We start from the raw sequence: 15806 nt of genomic DNA, 5'->3' as shown, positions 1-15806 counted from the left end.
CACACATGCACTCATTCTCCCACTGTCTTGTTTCTTAGTGCACTTTGTGGACCAAGTCTCAAGTCATCACAAGACAAAAAAAAAAAGATACGGCCCTCTGTACAATTTCCTTTTGTCTGGAACCACGTTCACGCCAAACCACACTAGATGAGAAATAACACAATAAAAGATGCAGTTTGTTTGTGAGAAACTATTTTGAGAGATTGTCATTTTAAAATGAAGTATTCAACTAGTCAGCCAAATCCTATAACTAGTAGGCAGTGCTCCTTTACATAACTTCATATCACTTCTAAAACACAGATATACAGATTAATCCCAGCGCTCGCTGTTGGAGAAACGTTGTTTTTGCAGCGGTCTGGTCAGAGTCGTGGTCAGAGAGGCTTCAGTCAAACACACAGAAGTGGTCACTGGTCAGCCCAGAGGAACACACACACACACACACACACACACACACACACACACACACACACACACACACACACACACACCTATGTCTCTCTCGCCTCTCTCGCTGCACACTTGCTGTTTTTCTTCGTCACCCACCGTGCACTCACTCTCATTTTTAGTGCGTCCGTCTGCATTTTTGCAGACTGCATTTTGAGCTTTATTTCAAAGAACAGTGAGACAGGCACAGAGAGAAAGTGAGACAGCCTTGAAAGATGATAAGAGCTGCTTGCAACAATGCTGTGTTTATGTAGCGCACGCCCACCCAGAAGTGTATTTACTATTATGTGGGCGTTGTGAGATTTATGGAATAAGAAACATAGCATCTAAGACAAAGTTCATTATCCCAGTTTTCCCTGAATAGCCCTCAGCCTCTGTGCTAGCTTTAAACTAAAAAGGTGTCAGTAGGGGAACAGAACCGTTGCCTCGACCTTTACTGACATACATATACAACAATCGTTGAACAAAAAGGCTCTGACAGCAGTTTTGGAATTTGGCAAGCTTTTGGTGGTGCTTGTTTTTGTTCAGCAACAAAAACCTGCCTGCTGGCAGAAGTAGTATTTTTGACAGATGAGACTTGCCAGTTCTTACACTCTGTCAGGAAGGGTTTGAATCTCAGCAGGCCCGCAGTATTTCTGGAGGAGTAACTTAAAGTAAAGCGCTCTAGTTGTATCCATAGGGGCAGAAATGAAGGTTTCTTCCAGTTTTCCGATGTATAATTAAACCGCTGGACACTTTTACCCTGCTCTGACTTTAGGGTATTGTAAAGCCTCGCTATACTTTACTGTACTTTAAGTAAATACCTCCTGGAAATTTGTCCTTTCCCCACCCCATCTGTTTGTCTGAAATACCACGGCCATCGCTCAATGTAAATGATGATGTTTAAAAAGCGCCATATGTTCAGACAGGCATATGGAAGCGGTTATTGCTGTGCTCTATAGGTACAGTAACCCAATCCATGTATACAATCTCAACCCACGTTCCCTTTATAATCTCTGCCATACCCTGGCACTCTTGACTTTAATAAAACGATGTGTTTACATATCGCTGATGGCTGAGGGCTTCATTTCTGTCGGCTCGTACTAATTCTTGCTCCCCCCCCCTTCAGGCTGAACTTGAATGCATCAGTGTTACTCAACCCCAAGCTGCTTAGCACATCATGATTCCCCTCAAACTCCGCTCCCAAACCACAAATTTAAATATTTGCGGCGGTGTAATTGCCAGTGTGGTTTACAGGCTCTGGTGGTTACTGTACTTTGACATGTTTGACTCTTTTCACAGACAATTACGGTTCACCTTTGGATCTTTTGCTATTTAGGTTGGTAGGGCAGCGCTAAAGTGAATACTCCTCGGTTAGTGAGCTGTTTAGTGTGGTGGGTAGACGATAATAAATAGAGCTGCGGCTCATGACAGAGGTTGACATGAACTCATAACTCACAGAGAGCACCTTGACTTGTCAGTGTGTGGGTAGCTGTCGGTACGGGAGCAGGGAAATAGTCACTTAATACTCGACTGCAGTTTAAGAGTCAGCTCCGTGTACGGACTGAACCAAATTTACATGTATATGTATAATAGTGAGAAAACAAAATGACATAACGAGTGTTAAAGGTGGTATTTTTTAAGCGTCACCTCTAGCATCTGATCCTATATGTTATCTGCAAATAATAATATATATTAAGATCAGTTTTTACATTTTAATCATACTGTCATCACTGGTGACCCATGCCCGGGTGGCACGCAGTGCAGCCAAACGGTTCAAACCCACAGACCTTTTAAAAAAAGTTTCCAAAGATCACAAATATGACTTATATGTTGGAAATGTGTCTAAAATTATGCACAAGACATCTAGAATGTTTTCATTGGACTGAATGGTGCAGCCATAAAACATATGGAGCACAGCCCTCAGTATAAACATCTTATATCTTCCAAAGACTGGTGCAGAATATACAGCACATTATGCTGTCAGACAGTCTTGAAATTAGATAATTTAAATGAATTTAGCAAGCAGTCGTAAGAGAATTTAGGGATTTTTTTAAAGCATTAAATAGAAGTCTATCAAATGCATTATTTGTATATAAACCATGCGTTAACTACCCTTTGCGCACATAATATTTTCAGAGTTATAGCCGATTGACTGGACATTCCGATTCCCAAATCTTACACATAACTTACCCCAAATCCCTCCAGTGTGTTTTCCCACTGAGCACTACATCACTGCGGTTGCTGCCCTCTGTTGCTTTTTTTCTACCCCAGATGGTGTGAAAGTCAGAATCGTGGTGCTTTTTTCACAGCACCTCGCCCTCATAAACAGCCAGTTTACAACTGTTTGGGGCAGTCGCTGACATGAGTACACACATGTCATACAGCACCATTAAAATCCAGACCAGACCTACCACACACTCTGTAGGGAAGTGAGCAGGCAGGGGCGAAACGTCCGGGCCAAACCTGGATTAAATCCTGGATTTAAATGTGCATGACACCTTCATGCTGTAACTTTTTTTTCAGGATGGCAGTTTTTAATATTACATCTTGTAGAACTATTTATTTTACTGGAATAGAGACAAACATCCTAACAGCCAAACAGTCGTGATTTTTTTCTGTGTTCCTTTTTACCATTTTTAAAGGCACTGACAAATAATATTCTGCAAATAGGGCTATTTGAACAGAAAATGCTCAAATGGGTGATTTTGTAACGCAATGACAAACAACTCAGAGTATTTGTTTTGTTTTATTGCATTCCCTATCAATGCTAAATTATATGCGTCATTTGGGTGAAAAAGCTCTCAGGAGCGTCGGCTTATAAAAATTTCCCGTATTCCTCAAGAGCTTGCACTGGATGCTGCTCTCCCTTGGGCAATTTGAAGCAGGCTGATTGCTTGCCCCGCCCAAGGAAGTTACCATATTTGGACTACGGAGGAGTGACGCAGAGATGCCTTATATGGCTCTGGTAGCGGCAGTGACCTGTCAATCATAGTAAGCCGGCCCTAAAGGAAATTAACATCATGTTATATTAATTAAAGAAAACTTGAAACTATCAATTGAGAAACATATGTGTACCATGTTTACTGAGGCGATAAATCAATAAGAAGTAGGGTCATTTTCTCATTGACTTCTATTCAATCAGACTTCTTTTTGCAACCAGTAGAGAGAATGCCAGTAGAGAGAATGCGTTAGGACACTTCGGCATTGCTTTCACTCTTCGGAACCAAAGGTTTCCGCCTGTGTTGAGTACTTTTTTTCCTGTGTTTCACATAACTTTATTAAAACCAGAGTGTGCTGCCTGGATAATCCTCAATATTTCAATGCTAGTTGATTTGACGACATCTGTGGTTACGGGTGGTAGCAGAAAGCAGGGTTGAATACGAATGATCCTTGAATTCTGGGGGCAGAAAACACACCTTGAAGCAACCCCGTTGTCAGAAATACAATAAAAGGAGCAACTGGTGTTCCTGTTTACAGTGAAACCAAATAAGCCTTGAGGTAAAGAAGTCAGTCAATATTCGATCAAATACTCAGTGTTTTGCCAGTGGAATGCCTTTAATGCAAACTAGTAACTCTATCTCAGCTCTCCCACGGTCGTATCGAGTTAAGTTACTGCTAATGCAAACCAAACATGTTCAACAATGGATTACACGTATCCATCGTTTCCTAGGAATCTCTCCTGTAAGTCAATAAATAGATATTTCATCCATATTCCGATCTATATCTTGATATTACATTAATTTACTCGTATTAATGTCTTATCAGTGACAGTACAACTCTTCATCTTTTGCTTTTACTGCCTTAAAATGCATCTATTCGCAACATTGAGAAAGTCAAGACGTTTCTTTTATGGGATGTGAAACACCGGTTCACGGACCATGTGTCACTGTTTTCTAGTCCGTCTGCATGGAGATTCCTTTTGATCTTCTTCCTCTTCAGAAGTGAAATATTATCTGGCATATTTACGATCCTAAATACAACCCATACAGCCATGAAACACATTTTACCAGTGGGACGTTAACATGTCAGGAGCATCTGCAATGTATCGTGTGATACATCTCTGTCTGTTCTTAAATTGGAGGATAAAGCTGTCAGCCGCTCTGAAAAACTAACTGGCTGTTAAGCTGCAGAGTGAAAGGCACCTAAACATATACATTTTGTTGCACTCATCGGGTCAAAGGCCTCAAACTCTGCACTTGAAAGACATATTTCATACAGCCCACACTTCTCTCCCAGTCATCGCAGGGGAAGCTTGTCACAACAGCTTGTTTTGATTTATTGAAAGAGTTGAACTCCTCACCCCTGACCCCATTCAAACCCAGCAGTTTTTCCTCATGCACCTGGAACTGGCTCTTAACGTGCCTGCCCAGGGGCTAAAATATAATTTGGACCACAAATACCGCACTTCTATATGAAAGGAAAAGGGTAAGGAAAATGACATATGTAACTAGCAAGCAGCAGTGCATTTATTGATGATTCTGAGTGGGAATTGTGATGCAGGAGCTGTCCCTTTTCATTATCGAGGTAAAACATAAAGGAGAGCAACACACTGCCCAGAGGGGACGAAGATATGAAGAGACAGAGGAAAACATGACTTGTGTTTCGTGGCTTCCATTATCTCTCTCTCTCTCTCACTGGAGTTATTGAATCCTTTTTTGTTTCATTGGAGTGGGGCGTTTTCTGGTTGGCTCTGAATGAGCCTGCTCTGTTGGCCTCTTTGTGCATCGCCACGCAACCGATCCACAGAGCACCAGTTTGAGTTTTTATACTGAAAATTAGCTTCATATATATATATATATATATATGTATATATATATATATATATATATATATATATATATATATATATATATATACTGTATATGAAGCTAATTTTCCATATATATATATCACTTTTATATCTTATAAGACTCCTGAAATTCAATATTTGACTCTAATGATCGGTCATTCAGTCAATTTCCTTTTCCATATATCTTTCACAGTGTAGTTTTTATAGTTTCATTGGTCTTCAGCCCTAAAAGGTATTACGCAAATTAAAGAAAAATACATCTTTGTGTATTTGTGTGATGCCACTCTCTGATGCGTCAATAGCAATAAAACCAGCTGTAGTCAACATAACAGGCTCAGTTTTGATTAGCTCATGTTGAAATTACTGTCGTAGCTTTTATAACTTATTTCTACAACACTAACGGTCTGGAGCAAATGAGAGAGTGTAATTAAAGAAATACGATTTTCCATTTATGTTGAGGCTGTTTCAAATGATGTAGTTTGTACCAATTTAAAAGTTGGCCATGTTTCATTATGACGTATTTGTAGGGAGGCAGGAACGTTATTGGACAACTAAGCTCACTGTTCTTTTTCGAGCTAGTTAACTAGGGACAGAGGATAGGATGATTCGGGAGGAAATGGGATGAACGGAGGAGGGTTTTGTAATTGACAAAGAGAGACACATCTTTCTGACATAGTAACTAAATGGAAGAAAAAAAGACTTAAACAGTGACTTAGGGAAAGACCGGTTAAGATAACACAACCAAAAACAGAGCATTGATTCCTTGAATCTGCTCTTAGTTGTAATCTAGACCTCGATCACAGAGGATCTGCAGGCCTCATTTGACATCGACAAGATCTCTGGCAGATTACTCAAATCGACTAGGCACACATTGCCTCCTCAGCCACGTGTTTTAGATAGAAGCTCTGTGAGAAAAACATCTGAGAAAAACTACAATGTGGAATGCTTTTTAAAAAGTGACCCTGCATACGACTTCTCATTGGTATCCTCTTTCTGGACTGGATATTTATGAAAGGCTGAGCAGAGACTCGCAGCAGGAGGCGAGGCGGGCCGGGATCATGTGTTTTAAGTGGAGGCCGCAATATGCAAACTGAAGGAATACATTTTGGAAGGTTCGGACGAGCAAAAACACGTTTGAGGAAAAGAAACACTGTTCTGTCTCAGAAGTCTTGCTGGTTGAACGAGCTGAAAGATTGTGATCAAACCTCCAGTGCATTACAGTATGCAATTGATTTAAATATAACACAGCTGGTCGTGTTGCTTGGTACAAACCATTCTCAGTTTCCTAACATGAATTCACTTTGGATTAATTCAAAACTTGATGGTCCTGTTTTAGACTAATGGTTTTACTGATGTCAATCTAGTCCTTTTGAACCCACAATCCATCCTTCAACCCAGCAGTGTGTGAAGTCTCATTCCGTCAGTGTGGTCGATCACAGCTTTCTCTTGGCTTGTAACCACGCTTTCTACTTGCAGCCCCTTATCACAAATGTCTATGCGTGGAGGCCATTTCAACCAAAGACTGAGATCATTTTATTTGAGCATAACGATGTACAATTATACAGTAATTCATCAGAAAAATGTAAAGATTAGAAACAAATAATCCGTAAATAAATTATATTTTGTGCAGTAACTGTTTGTCTTTCTGCTTTCCTATCCTGTTAACTGTCTCACAATCCCTCAGATTTACCATCAAGGGTTTCTGCGAGCCAATGGTTAAACATTCTACCATGCTTTACTCGCGCAGGCTGAAAAACAATCGACTTGTACTTGAAAAAATGTACTCCATGTGAAGATAATTCCAACACTCAAAGGTCTTTTCCTGAATTGGATTTGATCGGTGGTGCAAAGTACATTTAAGTACTGTGTACTTAAGAACAATTTTGAAGAGTTTTACTTTTATCAAACTTTATATTCCTAGTCAGTGTAATATTGGGCTTTTTACATCACCACATTTATTTTACACCTATATTACTATGCAAATAGAGATTTTACACTCAAACGAAGTTGCTTTTATACGGCACTCTAGAGTCGACATAAAAAAGTCAGCTCACCTGAGGCCAGGTGGGGCCCCCGTCTTGAACAGCTTTTAACATCTCCTTTCACTTGCTTCTATTGTACAGATATGCTATGAGACAGTATTTCGAGGTAAAAAGGAGACATTTAGTGGAAGGGACATTCATAACTAGCAGTGCTCCAGTTTACTTTGTTAAAAACTGCTCACTTTTACGGAATTTTCTGACTTTGATCACAGTTTCATTTGACCACAGGGAATAAGCTGGTGTGTGCTCAAGCGCCATAATTTATTGGCAGAAAGAGCCAAACTGAGAAGAGTGCAGAGACTATTGCAGTCTGACAGATGTAATCCCTAACACGGCTCCAGAGTGCTGTGTGCCACCACACATTTTGAATGTGAGTTTATTTAAAAAACAACCTCACACCACAGGCCTCTTATATGCTCTGTTTCTCATTTATTTTCAGCATAAATTCAAAGCTGAAGTTGCTCAGCACGATCTCAAGGGAACTTGTGCAGACAATTTTGCCGTTTTTTACCCGGGTGATAAACACGGCGAAACATAATTCATGTAAAAGAAAAGACAAAGTGACTAAAACGTGGGCAGTGATGTGTAATGATCCATTTTTTTAATTTCCACAAGTTAACATAAAGGTGTGGCAAATTATACATTTTGCTTGCAATTTTACTCATGACGATTTCTTTCTAAGCTACACAAACCACCTCTTCCATCTTTTCCCCCAAATACTACCCGTAATACATTTCACTTCAATGCATTTTAACAGAGCATCACTCATCAACATTTGTCTGCGGCAGTGACATTAGTTCCAGAAACATTGAGATGATTCTACTTTGAGATAATACGTTCGCCCAGATAAACAAGGTGTCCTGATATGTGAAAAGTACAGATGAGGTGGAGGTGAAGAGAGCAACAACCCCCATTTCCTCTGCTACAGTAACACCTACTGTATGCTTAAAGTGTTATGATTTAGGACTTTCAGAATTTAGAAGTCTTGGCTCACATTTTTAAACTTTTTTATGTATCTCTTTAAAGATTTTCTTTCAAGACATTTTCTAGACCCGGTCTCCATGGTTTTGCTTCAGAAATGGTTGGAAGCCTGCATGCCAAACTAAGATATCACTTCAAATAGCCCCGGCTCCACTCCTGTTTTGTATAGCAGACTTTACATGGGCACCGTGTCAAGATACAGTCTACACAGTCTCGATAGAGAGGTGTTCAAGCCCTAAACCGAAGGCCGTACAGGATGCTGTTATCCTCAGACATCACAGACTGGCTTCTGACGGCTTAACATTCCTGTGTTGTTTTGGATGAATGTTCCCTTTGATTCCTGTTCTTCTTTCTATGTTAAATTGAGCAATTGACATCTGCACTTATTCCTTTTGTCTCTGCTTCTGTCTTTCTTGAACTGTTTTTTCTTTTCTTCTTTTTTTGTCTGAGTCCCAAGGTTGCTTTTGCATCGCCTTGTTTTTCTTCTTCCCTCCATCTCTTTCAATATTTCAACAGCCTGTGACTGTTTATGAAATAGAGATCATATCAATTTGACAATAAAGGACTGACTCATTGAATTCAGCCTGTTTCTGAGCTATGCGTCTCACTATGGCTTAAAGAGAAATGTTTTGGTGGTGGTTGAGATGTTAGCATTCTTTGGCTTGACTTTAGAAAGGCTTATTTCATGAAGCAGAGCTGTATTTGTGCCCTCTGTTTGCTGTTTTGGGTCTTTCAAATTCATACAACCATATCATATCTGTGTTTTATCACAGCTTTCTCAAATCACTGCTATCTTCCACTCAGGAAGCCATAACATATTGTACAATGCATTTTACTGTTCACACCTTATATATATATATGAAGCTAATTTTCAGTATAAAAACTCAAACTGGTGCTCTGTGGATCGGTTGCGTGGCGATGCACAAAGAGGCCAACAGAGCAGGCTCATTCAGAGCCAACCAGAAAACGCCCCACTCCAATGAAACAAAAAAGGATTCAATAGACACAACATACAAATCGTCACTTAAAAAAAAAGACGGATATGCCTGAACACATTTGAATAAATATTTGAATGCCTGAACACATTTGAATAAATACCACCAAAATATGTTTTAACCCTTAGAAAGAGTCTCTAAATACACAGAGAAATTAACAACTTAATTATTAATCAGTGAATCAGAATGGCACATGTATACTTTTCAATAAAAGAGGAACAAATTGACAATATGTAAATGTAAATGATTTGTTATATATCTTAAATATCGCTACTGTATTTCCGTGCATGGATATTAAAACAAATATGTTTTACAATCTTGAACTGTTTTATATAAGATTTGTATGAGGTCCCTGGCAGCCTTGTACAGTATCAAATTAACTAAATGAGACTCAGACTTACAATTGAATTTTTGCTGAAAATAAATATACCATGCATGTTAGGTAAAGACATTGTAAAAGATGAATGACAAAAATGAATGACGAGAAGTTATCAAAAAATAAACCAAATCTTCCAGAACTGAATGTTAACAACTATAGATACTGTAGATGCGTTATTTAGCCATGCTATCACCGTAGCTCCCCTTACACATACGGCAAATGACCGTAGTGTATTTTCTAAGGTTGTGCTCAAACATGTAGATTTAAAATTGTCATTTGACTCGAGGAAATGATGACATCATGCTCAGAAACAAGGCCCATACAGCAGGTCATTAACGGCTGAGCAGCAGAAGCACTACAACAACATGTGGAGGTTTAGTTTGGCTCAGTCAGTAGCTTCAACCTAAAACTGGACTTCACTCGTGCATCATTAATCTATGTTGTTTTTTTATGCACAGAAGTACCAACATTGAATGTGCTGTAGGTTTTGGAGCAGTTTGAACCCATGATACTGCAATCATTTTAGTATTTTGCGATCCCAAACTGATTTTTCAGGCTTGTATGCAGACACATCTAAACCTAACATACCTTGGTTTTGGCTACTGCATTTCTCTCCCATGCTATTACACTAAGCATATACTTACACTGCAGAGTTTGGATCAAAATGACAACATATAGTTGCAAGTAACATCATCCTAAATGGATACCAGGCGAAAACAATCATTTTTTCAAAACTATTTTTCCAGGGCCCATCCAGTGGTAAAGAATCTTGGTGCCTGCTAGGATGAATATTATATTAACATTAAGAGGCTCTTAGGTCTCAACACCACAGGTTGGCTATGTTACATAAATTATCAAAGATTGAAAATACAACATTAACTGCTGCTATCCAGTAATTTAATTGTGGTTAAGATATGTTAACATAAAGCACTTACTGCCTCTCTGCTGGATTCCTGTATTCCTGTCGCCATCTAACATTTTAGCAAAGTGGCTCTCTGGATGCCAATCTTGGTGTGTCGGGGGATTCACCACTTCCATACTGTCCCATGTCCACACTGAAACATTGAAACAACTATTTAATGGATCGCAATTGTGTACGTTCATATTTACGTGTACGTTCATGTATATACTTGTATATACTGTCTACATTCATTGTGTACGTTCTTATGTACGTCCTTTGGATTCATCCCAATAGGATGAATCCAAAGGACTTTGGTGAGCCCATGACTTTTACACTAGAGCTTATTTCAACTGAATGCTACCAAATATATAATGCATTTTACCACAAATGATTGAAGAATGATGACGTAAAGACTGATAGATTACATTATAATGCTACCTCATAATTACTCTCAACCAGCTTGACAGTATTTGAACATATTGTCAAATGTATTTTTGTCTAAAACTTGCACTTGACTGCTAATAGATGAGGTTGATATTTAATACAAGTGGGAACAGACTGTCCATCAAAGACATAAAACTGTATGATTGATGATGATGAGTAGGGATAAGAAGAAGTGCTATCTAAGCAAAGCCAGTTTCTTCCAGACATTTGATATGACCGTTAATATAGTTCTGGCCTTGTTTGTAAAACAGGATGTTGGCTGTGGGATCTTTATGCCAGTGGATAACCAATAATTTGTCTGTTGCTTGTCTTTGAAATGCCTTTCACGTTTATGGATGGCTTCGTCTCCTTGACTGTTAATGACCCGTAGCCTTTACTCAACTGTTAGCAACTTGCTGAGCCAATACAATGATTTTCCAGTCAAATCTTTGGCTGGTTAGTACATCCGATGTCCTAGAAATGTCAAATCCTACCGTCAGTCTATTATTTAGAGTTGATAATAGTTTGAGTAGCTTAACTCACTCTTTTTTAACATCTCTCTTCCTGCCTGTGTAATGTATGTTCCTACAACTACTGCAGTGTCAAATATCTACACAAGAATAGAAAGCCTAAAAAATTGGCCAGTGGCAAGGCATATTCAAGCCAAATGTGTGTGGCTTTATGCCATTGGCAACTAAACCATGGCATACTATAGACTAAAGAAAGTACCAGACACCTCACTGTCATCTTTATTCAGGTCTTAGTACTCGTGATAATAGGCTGCTGAGGCCCGCACACTAGCAGGAAACATGCTAGCTATGGCCATGCGGGCTAGAATGGCCTCAGTACTGCCTGTTGCGTTTGTTTATCCAACATGCTGTAATGTTATGAGAACTGCTGCTCGGGCCCTGGTTACAAGTTGTAATGTAAATATCGAAAAAGAACGCTATTTAAGACTTACCATATGTTCTAATAATTTGAGCCGCTGATTGTGGAGGCTGGATGTCTTTTTAAGGACAGATATTGTTGTGGTTCTCATCTGCTCTTCCCCTTACTTAGAAGGAAACGTTTCTGTACACTGATAATGAGATCACGTCACTTTACTTACAACACAAGTGATCTATTTTCTCACTTATAGTCCCATTTATTTTACATGTAATACTTATATTGTGAATAAAGTGAAATTAGCCCATTATGCTAAAATACATTGAGAAAACACTGAAAACAAAGCAAGCATTATCAATTCCAGATGGGATATAGAAGAATTAGACTTATTTCAACTATCCTGTCTCCAAAAAGTACATTAATAAACAACTGTGCTTTGGCAAGTGTTCTTTGTGTAAAGCTAGATTTTTAACAGCACAACAGGACATGTTTGTATCAAAGGTTACAAGGTTGAGTTATTGTCATTGTACAACAGGGTTGCCCGTCAAAATGCAGTTTTTAGTCCAGCTTTTCATCAGAAAAACACACAAACAATATATATGTTATATGAGCAGGATGGAGGATGTTTTAGTTCAGTATCTGCAGAATTATAATTTTTTTGCAAAGATTCTATGGTTATTTTAAGTTTAAACAATATTTCCGCAACAGTAACCATATGTTTTAGAATCCTGAAGCTAATAAATATGGAGCACAGGACATGAACCCCATTGTCTGGTGTAAAAGTTGTGTGCTTTGTACACGCAGCCTTACAGTCCTAGAGAACCTTCACCTCCCACAACTTCTGTGCGGTATAAGAAAGTCCAACTTCCTGGATCTAGGCAGCAATTGTGTTTCCTTCAAATAGTAGACACTTATAGACAGTTATAAAAGCTGTCACTTCATAGAAAAGTTCAGTAGAACACATACCAACTCTGTACATTTATATAACCATGACATGGGCTAATCTGTGAGCCTCTCACTCAGTGGTGCCATATATATAAATGCCGCTGCGTGTTGCGAGTTAGCTGTGAATGAGAGCTTTCAGGTCTGTCCCTGGTCATTATCTCGGCCATCTCCCCACTCCTGGAAAGACATACAGTCTACATATTGTTCATTGATGTACATATTTTTGGCCCATTTCGTAGTTTTAAAATGTATGAAATTGGCCTAAATAAATAATCTGTGGAAATATATGTCAGATGTCACTCCAGAAGTGTGCTTCTTAAACAGGGGGTTGGGCCTGAACTATGGGCTGCCGGCCTGTTTCTAGTTTCTAGTAGGAGCTTGAACGGACTGCTACTATTTACTACTGATGGGAAGTTATACTCAGCAATAACATCAAATGTTTATAGCTGGAGTACAAATTAACATTTTTATTAAGATTTTCCATGTGAAAACCAATAACCAGACTGTTATATGTTGATTTTGAACAAAGCCATGCAATGAAAACATCTGTGAAACTGGCGTGGGAGAACTAAGTGTACCACAGCATGGAAGAATGCAATGTTATTTACAAGTTAGCTCCACAGCGTCATCATTTTTACAGTTATCATGTGTTGTTTTGTTTTGAAGCAAATGTGGAAGTATTAGAATAGAAAAATAAATATTGAGGTAGTTTTGTCCAAAATATCTAAACATGTTTTCACTAACCCAAATATTGATGCTTGCTGTGTCGCTGTAGAAATGTTTCTTTGGCAAACGAGGCGCAGGTGTTTTCTCACCACAAAGTATGTTGAGTGTTAGACTGCACAGAGATTGCTATTTAAATAGTTTTTTCTTGTTTTCTGAAGAAATACAATGAATTCACCTCTATGGGGGGAGGAAACATATTCATCTAGGACTGCATGACATTTCTTTCTGACAGAAACACAGACTAATGTATTACTTGGTACCAATAATTGGCAATATGAGAGAAAAAAAGAGAGATGTAGTTGTCACAATTCACCTGGCATATTTAGGCCCCAAAGTTCAGGCCGGTTGCCAAAGGCTACATCATACACAAGGCCTATTTTCAGGAAAATGCAGACCTTCTAAAACATAACTTTCTGTTCCTACAGTCTGGCTTTTTTCCGTGGCATCAATCATTTTTAATCAAAGGTGTCTGAATTTCATTTTTGTTTGTAATTCCATGACATAGGCGCACAGGCAGGCTGAAGGTTTGGCCTTTTCCCCCCCTGAGTATAAAACATGTTCTTGTTAAGGTGGACTGCTGGACAGAACAAATTACCTCCATTCAAAGTCATCCATCATTCTTTTAGTTTGTCAAATTTCTATATTTCTTTTCCCCAAAATAGGTTCTCTCATTTTTAAACTCATAAAAGATTCGGAGTTTAGACGTCAATTCATCAGACTTCTTATAACCGTTTGGTTTGGTTGTTTTTGTGTGTTGTGGGGCAGGGTTATTTAAATATCACATTCTCTTGTCTCAAGCATATAATAGTAGAGGTCTTTTTTCCAAACCCGGTCCCCAAAAACACATTGAATCCTTTGGGGGCACATCAGCTTTGATGGTTTACCTTCTATTAGAATTTGCGTGTGTATACGAATTTGTATGTGTGTGTGTCCCTTTGAAGTTTTGAATTCCGCCCACCCTTCTGTGGCCCTACATTGTGCCGAACAGCTCCATTTGTCCCACCTTAATCCTCTGACGTAAACTCACATAAATCACACTGAGTTGTTTCTAAACGTGGGCAGGCTGGGAAACTCTGTCTCTCTGTCTGGTTTCCAAGTCCCATGGAGAGTTTAAGAGCTGCTGGGTATTCATTTAACTGACCACCTGTATTGATACTGATTTCAGCTTAGAGTAGAAAATAAATGCATGTCTCTTTTGCATTGTAGCTGCTGCAGGAGCTCTTAGATGATTTAGAGGTGTCCAAATTAGATAAAGGCAACCTTACTTTAAAAAAAAGGTAAAACATGACTTCAGAAACAGACCAAATACAAAGTTAACGTAAGTAAAAAAAAAAACAGTCCGTTTTTAGACTTTATTCTTTTGAGACATTGTTCCTCTCAGAGTTGCTAAGTAGACAAAAATCATTTGCATTTACCTTAGTTAGAGAAAAAGGTTATTACATTTGATCAAATGTTGATGTTGCACTTTTCAGTACTACACCCTCAATCCTCTTTCATGGTTATTACTCACTGGGACATAGTTTTAGCCAACACTTATTAGTTCTAGAGATGAGGCAGCATTATGGCACCCATAGTGAATCGAGGCCAACCTCTCTCTATCGATGGCTTTGGGCCAGATTAAAGTGCCGGGGCTCATTGTTTACACAGCTCTGTGGTGCCACGGCCGAGCAGGCCCAAACAATGAGCCCCTGCTCCCTCTTGTTAGAGCGAGGGGAAGAATGGAGACCTCTTGACATGGCAACCTGAAGCCTCAATGCCCCCACTTCTCGTAGCTGAGAGGGTCAGGAGCGAGAAAGAAAGGAAGAGGGGAAGTTAGAGATAAAGAAGTAGGAGAATGGAGAGATGGAGAAAAATGGCTGATATGAGGACGGATGAAGAATTATCAAGAACAGAGGAAGAGAGGTAAAGAGGTGAAGAGAAATGAAACAAAGGATAGTCTATGAAACGAGAGTAGCAGAGGAAAAAGCTGGAAAAAAATGGAAAGGGGGTACGTCAGGAGGTGTAGAAGTAGGACATGGAATGCAAAGAAAAGTCAAGCACTTAATTGTTTAGCAGTCAGCAGAAGTATGAAAGGATGCAAGAGCAAAGAAATAGTTTAACATTTTGGGAAATAACTGATTTACTTCTTTGACATGACTTAGACAAGAAGATTGATAATACGCCAGAAGGTGGTTAGCATAGCTTAGCATGAAGACTAAAAGCCAGGGAAACAACATCTAAAGTCCTAAAATATGTTTATTGACAACTATAAAACTCACTAATCAATATGTTACGATGCTAATGCTAAGCCAGGCTAAATGCCTCCCTGCTCCTT

The 15806-nt window shown here is 39.0% G+C and overlaps 1 protein-coding gene across 1 annotated transcript in view; it reads left to right on the top strand.

The window, feature by feature from the left end:
* Positions 1 to 15806, top strand: part of trabd2a (TraB domain containing 2A) — a gene marked incomplete at both ends in the record, with an annotated part of 47170 nt that overhangs the window by 28129 nt on the left and 3235 nt on the right. The gene's annotated exons all lie outside the window — the stretch shown is intronic.

Source organism: Taurulus bubalis, assembly GCF_910589615.1.
Source record: "Taurulus bubalis genome assembly, chromosome: 19".
Taxonomy (NCBI): domain Eukaryota; kingdom Metazoa; phylum Chordata; class Actinopteri; order Perciformes; family Cottidae; genus Taurulus; species Taurulus bubalis.
The sequence above is the reverse complement of the archived record's forward strand: the minus strand, read 5'-3'. Positions and strand labels throughout refer to the sequence as shown.